Genomic DNA, 16,505 nt, shown 5'->3' with positions numbered 1-16,505 from the left:
AGAAGTACGTGGCATGCAGAAGGGGGAAGAGGGAGTAAATGGGGAAGGACTTGGAGGAAGAGATGAAAAAAGTGGTAGCTAGAGGTGTGAGTGGAAAGTGAGGATTAACAGACCAATGCAAATGTGTGAACAGAGGGGAGGATGGAATTTTAAGATCTCTTCTACCATGCATCACATGTAGTTTGCATGTGTAAATAATACAAAACTTTCCCAGGCTTTATGCTGAGAAAGGCAGGAGCATAGCACGGCTCATACTAGAGGAATGCTGATAGGTCCCTGTGGTTTCATACAAGGCTCGTAGTGCTGAATATTGGAATTTAGTCATGTGGCCAAATGGCTACTTTGCTTACAGGGCACAAGGTATACGTGCCAGTAGTTAGCGGGCACCTACTGAGCCTGTTTGTGATGGGCCATTATCATTAAAAGGCCTGCATTCCATTTTGGATTTATACCCATGTTCTCCTCCATAGGACTGAAGAAACAGAAAGAAAGACATCATGGCTTGCAAACAGTTTGTACCTGTTTGGTGCTTACTGTGCATTGGTTTAAGTGAAGGCAGAGAGGACAGGACAGCGGTGACTTGGCCTTATCTTGTTTGGTTTGGCCTGCCAGTTTGAAGGCGGCATTTTTCCCTGTAACTGGCTTTCTCTGGATGCGTCATTAAAGATACACATCTTTGTGTGTATATATATGACTTTGCCTTGTGATATGTGTTGATTGGTATTGTCATCATGAGAGTTCAGTTATTGTAATGAAAACAAATGGCTTACACATACAAAGAGCAAACACATATTTCCATGAGTTAAAAAAACAAGAGAGATTTTGCAGATGGTGTAACTATCTCTGAATTTCAGTATTTCTGTTTAACAAAGAATGCGGTTTCTTACACTTGCAGACAGCAACACACACGAGGCAGACAACTCCTCCACATTAATCTAGCTGCTAAAATCAGACACAGTTAAAAGTGAAGTCAGAAAACAGCAAACATGCTAGAAACAGTGGTTTACACGAGACTAAAGCTATCTGGAGAATGAGTGGAGAGGAAAAACTAGGAAATGAGGGCTTTTTATTTAGTTAAATCATATCCTCTCAATTACAGAGAATAAAATCTCTTAAGGTCAGACTGAGCGGAGTACCAGGGGAAATCCCACATCCCCGTGCTGCTGCAGACCATGGTTTGGGGACAGTGTGCCGCAGTGTCAGTCACGGAGCAGAGGCTGGCGTGGGCGCACTGCTCCCCGCGGGGGTCCCTGCCACAGACGGGATGCGGCGCCCACGGCCCAGGGAGCCGTGCGGACCCCGCCGCCTCCTGCCCCACCGGCCTTGCAGAGGGTGCGAAGGAAGCCAAAATTCAACCTCGCCACACCTGAAAGCCCTGAGTGGAAAGCTGCGTGGAAGAGTGAGTGTTCCTGTTCCCGAGGCACGCAGGAAAGCGTCTCTCAGGGCGATGGTTATCGCGGCCGTGCCCCCCCGCTTCCCCTGCCGCTCCCGCCCGCAGCGGCTCCCGGAGCCGGGCGCTCCCGCCAGGCCGGCGCTGGGCCCTTTAAGAAAGCGCAGCACAGTAGCAGGGGCCGGCCCTGCCTCCCGCAGCCCGCAGCGCTGGAGCGGGGCTGGGGAATGGGAAGCAGTTCCTGGTCTGGGTCCGAGAGAGCGCACGTAGCAGCAGCAGCAGCAGCCGCAGCAGGAGCAGCAGCAGGCACCCCAGCTCCGCTCACTCAGCAGCATCCAGCGTGGGGATCAGCGCTCTGCCTGGCTCCCTGACACGGGATGGACGTTCCTGAGCACTGAGCTCAGCCGCTGTAAAAAGCAAGTAGGAAAATATACATCTGGATAAAATTGGTAAGTCAAACTAGAGTCACATCCTCTTCCTTGCAGTTTTCCAGTCTCTTAATATGTAATGTTCTTTTGCAAGCCTTTTTTTTTTTTTTTTTTACTTTTAAGCAGAGCATGGGAAAACATGGAGGCAAAATAAAAGTGAAAAAAAAAACTTTGATAATTTGTCGGTGTTTGTGCTCCTATTCTTGAAATCCTCTTTCCAACATAGAAGCTTTGCTTCAGGAGTGAGGAAGGAGAAGCAAGCAAGTGCTTTTGTATGTGGGGGGACAGAAAGCTAGTAAGAGTTGTAATTGGCTTTTCCTTAGGACATGATTAAAGATTTCAAAAAACAAACAAACAACAACAAAAAAAGCCAACAAAACAAACCCCAACTTTCAAGAAGCTTGAAATGACTTGTCATTGACTTGAGTAAAAACAAGTCTCGTCTTGAAGTCTTTAACGCACTGAGATTTGTGCAGCAAGAAGAAGGAGCTTCTAAAAACTGTGTTGTCGGTGTAGCTCTGGGTGCCAAAGTATTGCCGGGCAAATGTTGTATATATTTGTTTAAATTTAACTAAATCCATCGTCAGCCCTGGGGGGGCAGAGGCAGGAGATGCCATTTCCCCCGTGGCGGGCAGAGGGCGCTGTTGCTGCACCCGGCGTCAGCCTCCCTGAGACGGGGAGCTGGTAACAATCCACGGGGAAAGCCGAGCGGAGGCGAGGTGTTTTAAACCACCAAACTAGCAACTGTTCACACGAGCGCAAAGCTATGGTACGTAGCATCCAGTCGGAGCAGCTAATGTTTTTAATTGTCATTCCCTTAAGTTCTGGGGGCAGTCTTTTTGTTTGATTGTTTTTTGATGATCTGAATTACAAAGAGAAGTGTATTAGAACCTGGTTATGACCATGTTATCTTTTCTGGAGTGTGTTGTGGGGTCATCCTGGATCAAGAAGCGGAGGGAAAGTGTGGAATCGCTTGACAGAAATGTTACTTCAATAGTGGTGTGGGAGATGAGGAAGAACTGTCACTCAGTGTTGATCAAGTTGCTGGCTGGAGTTAGACATCTGACATGGGAACATAACCTTTGTATCCAGTACAGATGTATAGCAGAGGTCAGAGATCTGCAAGCTGGCTAAGACCTGTAAACCCCAATGACTGAACCACATATTGTAAAGTAGTTTGGGAAAAGGGGGAGGGTCATGCCCAGGTACACAGTTTCCTCCTAGAAATCCAAATACCTCTACAGGTACAAGAGGCTAACAGTTGCGCCGTATTTCATCCATACAAACAAAGAGTTAGAAAATGCAGCAATAATCTGTTCTTACCTTTGTGTGTGTATACTTGCTTTTGCGTCACCTGGGGTGTAAAATTTTCTTCTTTGTGGAGTAGGACTTTGGGTTTGCTTAAATCAAACGCTTTAAAAGGAATGAAGGTATTATTTTAACTAGTGCAGCTCTCTTGTGAGTAGAGAATGATCAGAGTTGTCAATTTCCCCTCTGATCCAACCTCTGGTAGAACTTGATGTTTCTGTTGTGACCTGGGACTTTGGTTGTTCCTTGAACAAGACTTTTCTGTCTGGCTGTATTCCCGTTACTTACAAATCACTTGCAGTGGAGTGGAAAGATTTGCAGATTTTGAGTCCTTAATGTGAGACATGCTGGGCAAAGCAGATTAAAAGAGCTGAATGACCATATGGAACGCAGTCATTCCGACTTCGAATTATTATGCCTCATTGAAAAGTTTAGACTTCTACTACCTCTGCTGAATCAGTGGAGTATGTGAACAGAAGACCCCCTTCTTACCTGCAAGAGACAGTAAAACACATACTGTGCAGCAGTGCATCCTTGTAATATTAGTAGATTTTCAAGAAAAAACCCAGCCATTTCTTTATACTCCTTCTGCTTCATTGGACATCCAGGTATGAATGGCCCTTCAAAATGATTTACTGGATCAGAGGAAAGATTTCCCTCCTCAGTTCCTCTCTGAACTAGCAGGCATTAGTCAGGTGTCTGACTACTGCCTCGGTAACTTACTGAGGAATCTCTTTCACTTCCCTTCAAGCAGATTGCAATTTCATTGCGAATTCTAGAGCTATCAGATATCCTGAGAAATATTTGAACCTCGAAGATATTTGCCTTCATAGGAGGCTAATTTATGCATTCAAAATGTTTCCTCCATCATCACTGATGTCCAGCTAAGCTCTTAAAGGTTGCATCTCCCCACTATTTGTCTGCATTGCGTATTTAATACGGTAGTAGTGGAGTTGTTTCTGTTTAATTCTTCTACTTCCCTATATTTCAAATTAAAATCTTTTCTTCACAAATGGAGAAGAGAGTGTGATGTGCCAGATCTGATTTTTGCTGTGTTGTTTAGAATTCACTTTAGTATTTGTTTTATTTTGCTCCCAAGTGTTTTGCTTTGAGTTACTTTGTACCTGGGAGTAAACACTCTGTCTGTGGCTCGTGCTGAGGTCATACAGTTAACTCCTGCAGAGTTCCCAAAACATTAGCTTAATATGACATATGTGTGTGATACTTAAAATGTAAAGGGATCCTCCACCTATATTTATGCAGAATTAAAGAAACGGAGCTTCCTTGAATAGCTTTTTTCACTAGAGACCACTAATCTTTTTACCTGCCAGTAGATACTGACAGTGTTGGTGGTGCTATAAATTCTGTGACTGCCATTGGAGCACTTGTCTACTGCTTGCTTACACTGACAGTAACTCTGCTAAGTGAGTTTAGCCAGAGCAAGAGTCATGATTACTCAACAAATTACTGTCAGCTTGGTTTCTAATATAATTTTTTTGGTCATTGTTTTGCAGAGCTTCAGGTTAATTCATCTTTGAGCATCTTATAATAGCTTACTTGATGAAGCCTACTGCAAAATCCTTTCTCTGAGAATGTTGCTGGTGTCATGAAGTGCTGTATGTTACCACAGGTTATGAAGGCTTGTTGGTGCTCTCATAGCTGAGGTGAATCTGGCCTTATTCTTTGTTGTAGGTAAAGCCTCCTTCTGCTTTACAATGGCAGAACCAGGATCCCAACTTAGAACCCCAGTTTCATATTAAAGGCTCACTGTGCTGGTGACATAGTAACCTGCTTTTTTCTTTGATAAGAGATTTCATAGTTTTTTATACTGAACAGTGATAGGTGTGGTTTTATGTCTGATTTATTTGCCTGTCTCTACTTTAGCATTTGGAATGCCACATTTTTCATTACACATGGGACAAGTTTATTTGTATAAGTGGAGACCTCTCAAGATGTTGTCCTGTGCAAGATCAAAAAATGTTAACTTGCAGAGAATAGGAAGGAAAGTAAATAAGGTTTAATAGCTCTGAAGGTGGATATGGAAAGGAATTAATGCAGGAATGTGTTCCCCAGAGAATATTTTCAGTGAAGTAGATACCTCAATGCTGCTACTCCTGACTCTCACAGGGAGACTACATCAGATCTGTCAATATTCATGTGGATAAGCATCCTCCAAAGAATTAATTTATTTTCATCTTCACATGTGTACATCTGTCATCTTGTGTCTGAGACAATTGACGACTGAGCTTTTCCTTTTTTACCTGTAATGCCAAAGTTCTTTTCTTCTTTGCCAGATTCACCAGAATCCTTGAAAACTTCAATCTCTCTTTAATCTAAATCTATTATTGAGAGTATTATTTCTTAAATGTAAAAATAATGAACAAGAAGTCTTTAAAAAAAATTTAGGTACTCTACCAGTTTAATGACATTACAAAAACATGGTAGTGACCTAATGTATCATTAAATTATCACATTTAAATACAGCATTGAACTTGCCAGCCAGTAAATCAAGCAATGGCGAAATCCCTTTTGTTCTTTTTGCTACACCCTGGAACCTGTGAAATAATCTTCCGAGCATTTGGCAAAAGTATGTATCAAGTTGATGCGTTCTGTAGCATGAAATGGGGAAAAGAGGTAGGAATTTTTGTTTTTCTAAGCAGTACCAAATAAGGTACTGCTGAGGTTCCCCCCTCCTCCTTTTTCCTAAATTCAAGAGACCATGGATTGTAAATGTTCCATATGAGAAAAAGAGAAAACCGAGGTGGCAGCTGGCAGTTCTGTTATTTAGTAAGGGCTGCACTTCTCAGTGCCTTCATTGGAAAGAATAGCTTTTATACTCAGGGCTGTTTCTTACCATCTTGTCAAATTGTCTCTCTGGGGAGGGAGTGGGCTGGGGTGTGGCATGGAACCGATTCACAGGGCAGCTTCTGGCTTTTGAAATGGAGCACAGATTCAAAGCAGTTCTGAAGCCTTCGTCTGCATCACTTTTAGTTTCCATTTGAGAAATGTGACATGGTGAGAAATGTGCGTGGGCAGAAGGAGCATCAAATGATGAACTCTCTTTATGCCACGTTGTGTATAATGCAATATCCAGGGGCAGCAGGAAGGCTAATGGCACTTTGCAACTGCCCTTCCCAGTTCCTTTCCCTTGTGATTCACTTTTTATTTTTACCTGGGTGATTTGTCATTTAGCCAATATGATGTGTTACCAGTGTGTGTCTAGCTCTGCAGCCTCTTTCTAGGTGTGTATCAAGATGTACCTGTAACTTTAGCTCCATCTTGTTATTAACTGGCATGACCATATACTTCTGTTTATTTTGAAATCCATGGAAAGTACATGAAGAAACACTGTAATTTTATTTCTCCAAGAGAATCTTTTTCAGCAGCTGATGAAATCCAAGTTCATGCCAGATGAAAAGCTCCCGTGTTATCATTTTCAGTTAATTAAAAAAATAAACGCCAAATCCCTTACAGCAGTGGTTTTATAAATACTATGTGTGTGTATGTGTCCATGTATGTGCATGCCTACACCACTGCTTCACTCTCAGGTTGGCAGCTTGTGCAGCCCTGGAAATTATTATACACTTTCAGGTTCAGGACTTGATGAAAGGATACAGAGGTGGATGGAGCAGTTTGTTTGTTTTAGTACATCTTACAGTAGCTTAAACAGATCCAAAATAAAGCAAAAGCTTTAGTGTTTGCATTAAGATGGCAGCATTTTTGTTGTCTTCTTTTTTCTTTTTTTCTTTTTTTTTTTTTTATTTCTTTTCTTTTTTTGAGAAAACATGCTAAAGGCTCAATTTTTATCTTCTGGTAGGCAAGCAAAATATTTTTACTGGCAATTTGATACTTTATTAAAATGAACACTTACTTGATTAAATGTGCCAAATTTGTGTGTGCTAAAGGGCAGGAAGCTGAGTTTGCTGGAATAGAAAGGTGCACTGGCAGCTGGGGCTGAACTAGCTCTTGGCACCTTATCTATTAAGTGCAGATCCCAATAAGCTGAAGGATTATTATCTTCAAAAAATCTTGGACAGCTTCACCAGTGAGTTAGATTTCTTTTGCTTTCATTTGAAGAAGGTAAAATTAATTTCTTTTGGGTGAAAGCAGTTAAACTGACAGACCTGGAAGACTGCAGTTCCCTTTTTCAGTCACAGAATAAGTGATGCCTTGAACCATGGCTGAGTGACCTTCCCCAGTGCTGCTCTCTAGCTGCGTGTCTTGGGTCAGTCAGGATCAAACCTGAAGTTTGGCATCTTTCTGTTAAACTTCTTTTTGGGTTTTTTTTTTTTTTTTCTGGCCAGCATTGTCAGATTCCTGACAATGGGCTGACTATTTAGGTAGATTTTGGGATGGCTTCTTCATCTCTTTAGGTTTTGCCCACACAAGTCCTTGTGATCTTTTTGTTTCAAGTGACAAACTTGCTCCCTTTTCAGGACAGCCTTGATCAATTCATTTCACATGAGCAGTAATCGAATGGGAATGGTTTTCGGTTGTCATCCAGAATGGATCCAGCCTAGTGACCTGGTAGAAGGACATATTGTATTCCATTGCCAGTCCTGTGAATCATTCAATCTCCCAATTCAATGTGGTTTTTCAGTACTCTACTTGCATTACACAAGCCTTGTGTTTTTAGGCTGTGCGTTCTTTTCCTGATTCAGAGGCCCTTTGGAAAGTTTCAAGTGGGCTTTTGCATTAAGCTCATCTGGAAATCAAAGACTGCGAACTACTAATGCTTCCTTTCAGGGTGGGACAGAAGGACTGTGTGTCACAGTGGCACAGGGATTGTTGTAATGCCTGCAAGGATGTGTAATAACTGTAGTGTAGACTAAACCTTTTGGCAGGATATGGTATTTTAAAAAAAGACATACTGTTTTTAAATATTATGCAAACTTTGTATTTTTATGTTTGTGTATACGTCTGCTTCCCCTTTTCCCTGAGATTTAAACAATAACTGTCTTTTAATCATATTCTCTAGGAAAATAAAAAAATTTCTGTCTATGGAGAACTCGATCATAAAAGTATATATTTGTACTGGAAGCTGTTTTTCACTCTTTGTGCTGGTTATTTTTTAATGACACACTACTCAAGTTATAGAGTGAAACTTGGCCAGGTAGTTCCAACTTCCTGTTTCTTGTTCACTTCCCTAACAGTTCTTTCATCGTCTAATACTATACAGCATTTGGGTTGGAAGCCCTTCAGGGATTTATTTATATGGAACAACCTTTTCTTCTTTTTTTTTTTTTTTTCACTTAAGAAAATACCCAAGAACAAGCAATGAGTTCTAGTGATGTTAGGTTTTAGGCAATAATGTTACGCTTTTGCCAACCATCCAATGTCATGTTTGAGGTGGCTGACTTGTAGGTGAAATTAAAATGGAAAAATGAAAACATACTCCAGGAAAGTTACTTTTTCCCTGTTTCACTTACCTTTTCAATGCAACTTAATTAGATGGAGGAAATGAAGCTACTACAGTTCTTCAACTTTGAGCACAATAATGAGAACAAGAAGGTGACTGTGAAAGTCTGGAGACTTATGCTCACACTTGTTACTTTGACTTCATGTCCCAAGGCCCAGTCAATCAAAATAGCTCAGAGAGAAATTTTCAATTTCTCAGCCTGAGAACAAAATGACATGAGTAGTCAGGCATCTAATGTGCAGAATTCTTTAGGAAAATATAGCATCTGGTACCTCAGAAATATTTGCTCTCTCTTGGAAGTCTTGTCTCTCATCCTTACTCAGTGATCAACAGAAGTCTTTTCATACTTCAGAAGAATTTTCTAATCTGCACAGGGTGCTGTAAGGTGTTTTAATAAGATAAACTCTTTTTAATGCTCTTGCGTGTTTTAACATGATTTCTTTGGGAACCAGAGCAAAGATCAACAGGAGTAGTTCTAGTACAGGGTACCTGCAATATGGCTGGTTTTCCAGTTCAGTCTTTAAGCTGTGGCTATTTTTTTTTTTCTTCTTAAATTTTACTTTAATTTACAAACCTCTTTGACAAAATCTGCTAGACCAAGGGGTCTAGGGGACCAGTGCAGCATTCTCAGCCCTCGGAATTTCTTTTGGGACAGCAGTCACAGGGAGCTGGTGGGTTACCAAATACATATCAGGACTCTGCTTCTGAGGACCACTTTGTATGGAGTGCAGATGAAAAACCAGCAGAACAAACCAGCACCACCAAAAGAACTTCTGCATTAAACATTTCTGTTCTTTTTTTTCCAAATGCAAGAGATCAGATATGGTAAACAGTGCTGATGTGTGTGGGCAGGATTAGATAGCTACTGCTGTACAACAGTATGTAATAAATGATGTGTATTTAAGAATATATATAGATGAATAATGGATGCATGCAGGTATGAGAGTGAGTGTTGCTTTGTAGTTGTACAGTTTGAAGGGCCTGAGGTGGATTTGATTCTACACATTGCTGCATGTGTGGAAGGGATATACATGAAGTTATCATGCTACTTGCTTTATTGAGCCCCTTATCCCAATGTCTGAAACTGTGATTTGTTATGCTGTGATATGATCCGAAATAGAACCACAACTCACTGTAGCGGGTTCTTTCAATCCCCTGGGAATGTTTGTCTGGCTTAAATGCATGAAACTGAAATGTGTAATACAGAGCTGAAGCTTATCATGAAACTGAAATGTGTAATATTGTGCTGCAGCTTATAGATCAACACTGACTCCATTTGTGGGAATGAATGAATACCTCATGTTTGATGTGCTACAGGAGAGTTCACAGATGATTTCTTATGTTACAGTGCTATATTTTTCATGCTTTTTCATCTTCATGTGTTTAGCATTTTCCTGTGTATAGAATAGGGTGGTATTGTCCTGGGCTTTTCGATATAAAAATAGAATGTGAAGAGATTCTCCCTGCTGACTCTTTTTAATGCTTTTAGAGACTTCTTTCCAGCAAAACTTAAGTCAAGTCTGAAAAAGACAGGTTATCATTTCTACACCCATCCACACACTTCTCAGCTGTAAAACTTCTTTGTTTCACTTGAATTCTTTGTGCGTGATTTTCTATGTAAGTTTTCTCACTTATTTACGTCTTCTGTCCTTTGACAGCTTTGACCTCTGGATGCAGGTCAGTGAAGATAACTTCTAACAATGTAGTCGACTGATTGCATGGTAGGTGGGAGGGTTCACCTCCATACTGTTCCTTACAGGTGATCATAGATATCATGGAACTTTATTCCTGTTTAAGTGTTCCCTTATGACCCAAATTTTTACCCAAAAAAATATAAGTACATACAGGTGAATAAATGTCACTCAAAAACGTTCCATAAATTTACTTAATATAGAAAGCAGAATCACCCTTATCCTAGCTGCCCTGCTAATATTCCAGTTTTAATGTACCTTGTCTCTGGTTTCTATCTATTTATATATCCTGTCTTGGCTCAGCAGAGGATGAGGTGTGCAGGACTGAAAGAGACCTCCCGAGTCATGGAATACACCATTTCTGTAGTTGCAGGAAATTATGTTGCAGGATTCCCTTAGTTAATTAATCAATCTCCGTCTCGAATGGCTTTTGCTCCTGTTGCTTCCTATTGGGAAGCCATTCAAGAACCTCACTCTTCTGATGTTTAGAAATCTGCTTCTAATTTCCAAACTAAATTTGTTCATAGCCAGTTCGTGCCCATTTGGTTTTATGCCAACACTGCTCTCTAACAGTTCTTCCCCTTTCTTACAATCCTCCTGTGATTTAAGAGGATTCTTGTCTTTCTCTCCTTCTGTTTTTCCCTAAGAGGGAAGATAATTAAAATTGTGCATCTCTTCATTATGTTCTTCATTATCAGTGTCATTGTGCCTTGGTTTGATAAATCCTTTAGACCTGAGAGCTTTTTGGCCTTTCCAGTCAGTTCTCAGACAGAAGCAGGAAAAGGTGGCTGTTTGTGTTTTCCTAGACAGACAGTATATGTAACTTTGTTAACTCTGAGGTGGGGAGGGTGAGATAGGAAGAGAGAGAAAGCGGCCTGCATGTAAGAGCTTTTAACTGGGGACTTTGTGAAGAATGATCTGAGTTTGAGGATCTGTTCCCTGGGATAGGCAAAGGCATTGATCCAGTTCTTTCATCCAGTCCAGCTCTCCCATTGCTCTATAAAAACCTGCTTGAAATGAGCAGCTGATAAAACTTCTGGAGGGGATGCAGCTCACAAATGAGTTTTTGAGGGCAACTTTCCAGCTGTTTCCTCAGAAGGAATGAGGCAAGCAGCTCCCAGAGACTCAGACAAATGCCTGGGATCTTTCTTCTTCAGAGTGCATGGAGAGTCCCTGAGAAGAACTGAGAGGCTGGAGGCTGATGGAGAGATGAAGCCAAAGGCCTGTAGTGGGAAACTCCTGCTGTCAGGATCCCACGCTAGGCTGCACTTGAGGGCGGGCATGGAGGGGAGAGAGAAAGCTGAGTAAGGTTTGCTGTGACCTCAGTATATTCCCATGCAGCTTCCTCTCTGGGCAGTACTTGATGGCATCATTTACAAGATTCTTCAAATGCCCTCGAACTCAGTAAAAAAAAAAAGTACAGTCCATTCAACATACTGCTCTATACTGTCCTTACCATGATGCTACTGACCTTAAAGCGATATGATTTAGGATGGATGTCTCTTACAAGACAGCTTTTTATTTAGCAGAATGTATCAAAACCAGGACTTTTTGCAGGGAAGTACCAGTCTCAATCAAGATGTCTGAGGTTTAGTGGGAAATTTTGGGGCAGCAGGACAAAAGGCTGAGAGGAAGGAGAAAAACAAAACAAAAGGTCTGGGTCCCATATCAGAGCAAATGGTAGACAGTAGTTAGAGCATATGGTGTGAGAGTAGTGGGATTTCTGTTCAGATCTATCACCTTAAGGAGAATATAGTGGTTATGAGCTCTTTTGAAGTTGTTGTCTGTATTTTTCTGTGTATCTTGTGTTGTTTTGTTTGATTACCAAAGACATTTTTTCATTGGCATTTTTTCATTAATTGTTCCCAGAGCAAGTTTTCAGATATACCCTCTTTTATTGTCTCTGCTGCTCCTACAGCTAAGAGGTATGCACACACAGCTTGCTGTATCCTGCACTCCTTGTGTTGCCCCACTGCTGGGATTTTACCAAGTAAGATAACTCTGGAATCCTCCTGGAATGAATGTGCCTGGGACTGGTGCAAAAGAATATTTGTTTGCTGATCACTAATTCAAAATAATTACTGTTCCTCTTCTCCAACAGATTTACTTAAACAGTCTTAATAATTCATTGCATGATGTGCTTATGCTTTGAGGACCATAATTAGATACATTTTAAATTGACTTTGATTGCATTCAAAGAAGCTGAACCATCCTAATGAACTTCAGCAGGAAGAATCTAAATTTACAGGTGAAGAATGTTTCTGATCAGTGCCAGCACAGACTGAGTAGAGCTAGCTGGAGATGCCCTGTGCCTAGTAGATTTTTCAGAACCCAGCATACTCTTCTGTTTTACAACAAGACTTGTAGTCACTCACTCGTTCTTTGTTAGTTTATAAATAAGAATGGTAATGATTGGCCCTACTTATATAAGAAGTTAGTCTGGTTGAAAACCTTTCCCTTTCTTAGCTCATATATCCTTATGCTTTGAGTGCATTTTTGATAGTCTCCTGAGATGAAGAAGTGACATTAACTGTACTATACGGGTACCTCTATTCTCTCATTGGAAATACGTGACAGAACTGGGAGAGGATGCCTGGCTATGCTCCCTGTGTTACCTGGGCACTCCTTCTCCCACGGAGGTAACGCAAGTTTTGTGCAGCTCCCGTGGCTCAGTTCAGGAGCCCTGTGTGCAGGCAGTAGATCCTGAAGGAGTTCTCAGGACACTAAAAAAGAGAAAGGTGATTGTGCTGTTGATGCTTGGTCAGTACTTGCAAGGGTTTAGGAGGCTGATGTTCAGCCATAGACCAAGATGTGGCTTCCTGAGGATTCTAATCAAACATCAATCAACAGTCCCCCACTGTTCTCTCTTTTTGGCTCCTCACTTGTTGCACAGAAACTGAGGAAGACAGTCATGAGTCTGAGTTCTGCTGGTAATTCTTGTTAGAGCTCTTTGGTCAGGATTACTTTCTCATTCTGTAATCCTGAGGAGAAGGTTCCTACAGGACAGGCAGAGCCAGAAATAAATATGCTTTTAAAAGGCCATATAATGTCCATAGAAGGAAATAAATAGCTGCATTCAGCTTATAGGAATGACAAAATTCTTTGCTATTACCTTCCACCTGTCAACACCCTCCTGGCAAATGTGATATTGAATACATTTAACAGGTTCAAACTCTGAGGGCCTGATGATGAGCATTCCTGCTGTGTTTTCTTTAATTTCTTAGTAAATGCGTACATTTGTGATACACTGAGCATACTGTGCTGTAAGCCTTGATTGCAAATGCAGCTCAGTTGTTTCTCTACATCTTGCAATTGCCATTCATTCATAAGGCCAAGGCAAATGACCAAAGCAATCAATTTCCAATGGGTTATTTTGAGGAAGAAATGGACTGGGCACTGGTCTCCTATCTCTGATGACCAATGACAGGATCCAAGGGAATGGCCTGAAGTTGTGTCAAGGAGGGTTTGGTTGGATATTAGAAAAAGGCTCTTCACCCAGAGGGTGTTTGGGCACTGGAACAGGCTCCCCAGGGAAGCGGTCACAGCACCAAGCCTGACAGAGCTCAGGAAGCATTTGGACAATGCTCTCAGGCACATGGTGTGGCTCTTGGGGATGGTCCTGTGCAGGACCAGGAGCTGGACTTTGATCCCAGTGGGTCCCTTCCAACTCGGGATATTATATGATTTTAAGAAAAGACATGTGTGAAAGATTTAGCTCTCAGTATGTAAGCAGTGTGTAAGTGTACAGCAGCACTAATGCTGCTGAGAGTTTCTTTCAAAAAGTAATGCAATAGCTGGTTGCAGTGATGTGAGGAAGAAGGGATAGCCTGGTCTTAGCAGCAAATAAATGCTAAATTAAATTCACATAATGAAAACATTCTGTTGTGTTTATTTTTGTTTTGGGGTTTGTTTATTTATTTATTTTTACCATCTTGCACTTCATACATAACCTGGACGTAGCCTGCACAACAAACCTGATGATTTGTTTTAAAAAACCAGCATCTCCCTTCTTTGAATCAAGATACAGTGCTTTAAATTGAAAAGCTAGTTAAATTGTCAAAAGAGAGTATTGTGAAGGTTTCATTGCTAAAGAGGCTTTCAGTTACAATAATATTTTTAGTAGCACTGTTTTTAGACTAGTTTGGGGTTTTTTTGGCTCTCTGATATTAGAAACCTGCAATTTAGTTTCCAGGTGATTTGTGTCCTGGTGTTCAGTGGGAAATCTTTTCATTCTGAATAAGGACCTGCTGCTAAATGTTCTCATCCATGCCCTTCTTGTTATCTTTTCCCATTGTGTGTTTGAGATATATTCATGGGAGCTTTGTGCACAGCTTACTGCTTGGTCACTTCTGACGTGCTTCCTGGTGACAACACCAAAGGCGTTTAATGTTTGTAAAAGGCAGGATTGCCCTTGACTTATTGACAGCAGTCAGTGCCAAGTATGGAGTTAGAATGGCCACACCTGTTACCAGGTGTGAAGGTAGGAAAAATCTCGTGGTGGATCTTATGCAGGACTATATTTAATGTGTGCTATGTAAAGATTATGCCTCTGAAACACAATTGAATTTCACAGTTTCATGGGAAATAAACCAGATCTATTATGGTGGTTAAGTAAAGAGTTAGCTGTCAAACAAAGCTGGCCCAAATCTGGTTCTACTGGTATAGTTTAGAGCTTTGTTCGGACTATTTGTTATGCAAGACAGAAGTTTAGCTGCTTCTAGATAATTATCTCCTTGATAAATTATGTGAGTATGTGCTGGGGTGACCCTGGCTGCAGGCCAGGTGCCCACCAAATCTGCTCTGTCGCTCTCCTCAGCTGGGCATGGGGGAGAAAATATAATGAAAGGCTTGTGGATTGAGATAAAGTCAGGGACAGATAACTCACCAATTACCATCATGGGCAAAGCAGACTCAACTTGGAGAAATTAGTTTAATTTATTACCAATCAAATAATAGAGTAGGATAATGAGAAATAAAACCAAACCTTAAAAATACCTTCCTCCCATCCCTCTCATCTTCTTGGACTTTACTCCCAGTTTCTCTACTTTCTGCCTTCAAGCAGCACACGGGGATATCCATCACATGTTATCTCTGCTGCTCCTTCCTCCTTACGGGAAGGACTCCCCTCACTCTTCCCCTGCTCCCATATGGGGTCTCACACACGGGAGGCAATTCCCCATGAACTTCTCCAGTGGGAGTCCTTCTTGTGGGCTGCTGTTCTTTGTGAACTGCTCCAGCATGGGTCCTGTGCGGGATAATAGGTCCTGCCAGCAAACTGTTCCGGTGTGTGCTCCTCTCTCCATGGGCCTACAGGTCCTTACAGGACCCTCTTCCCATGTGGCCTTCTCATGGCATCACAGCCTCTTCTGGGCAACCACCTTCTCTGGCATGGGTTATTCCACAGGCTGCAGGCAGACATTTACTCCACCATGAACCTCCACAGGCTGCAGGTGGATTTCTGCTCCATTGTGGACTGCCATGGGCTACAGGGGCACAGCTGCCTCAACATGGGGATGCAGGGGAATCTCTGATCCTGCACCTGAAGCACTTCTACACCCACTGCCTTTGGTGTCTTCATAGCTGTTTCATGTGCATATTCTCGTTCCTCTTTCCAGCTGAAGTTGCTGTTTCACAGTTTTTTTCCTCTTCTCCAATATGTTATCCCAGAGCCATGACCAACATCGCTCAGCCTTGGCCAGCAGTAGGTCTGACTTGGAGCCAGATGGCATTGGCTCTATCAGACACAGAGGAAGCTTCTGTACTGCTGCCCTCCCCACCAGTGCTACCAAAACCTTGCCACAGAAACCCAGTACAGAGTCTAACATGCAGACCTTGCTTTTGCTTGAAAATATTTCTACAGGGAACTTTCATCTTGCAATATGTGCTTCATATTGAAAACAGAGACAAAGAATATATGTAGAGAGAACTGTTAGTTTATGAAAATTACTTTAACCTGGGCACTATTCTGATTCTTCTTGTGAAGTAGGAATATTAGTATTTCTGGAAATTAACATGTTGTCATTTCAACACTGCAGGTGGGTAGATGGGTACAATTTCCTTAATTGAGTTTTCTCACAATCAGCATGTAGTTCTGCCTCTGATCTTCTTTTACTCATTACCAGGTCTTAATTTGTAGAGAGTTTCCTTTTTAAGTGGTTTTAAATGGAGCTCAGCTTTCCTGAGGCAGGCTTCAGTGACACTTTCTGGGCACTCTTTACTGTATCTTTTCTTTATCAACACTAACTATGTCCTGTCCAACCTGTCTGAAC

At 41.6% G+C, this 16,505-nt stretch overlaps 1 protein-coding gene across 1 annotated transcript in view; it reads left to right on the top strand.

Moving 5' to 3' along the window:
* The first annotated feature begins 1,702 nt into the window (after positions 1 to 1,702).
* DAAM2 (dishevelled associated activator of morphogenesis 2) overlaps positions 1,703 to 16,505 on the top strand; it is a 172,321-nt gene continuing 157,518 nt past the window's right edge. Inside the window, exon 1 of the mRNA XM_082276668.1 lies at positions 1,703 to 1,839. The gene's annotated coding sequence lies outside the window, so the exon portion shown is untranslated. The remainder of the gene's footprint in view (positions 1,840 to 16,505) is intronic.

The sequence above is a fragment of the Coloeus monedula genome, assembly GCF_965178545.1.
Source record: "Coloeus monedula genome assembly, chromosome: 2".
Lineage (NCBI taxonomy): Eukaryota > Metazoa > Chordata > Aves > Passeriformes > Corvidae > Coloeus > Coloeus monedula.
This window is presented reverse-complemented; position numbering and strand designations above follow the sequence as displayed.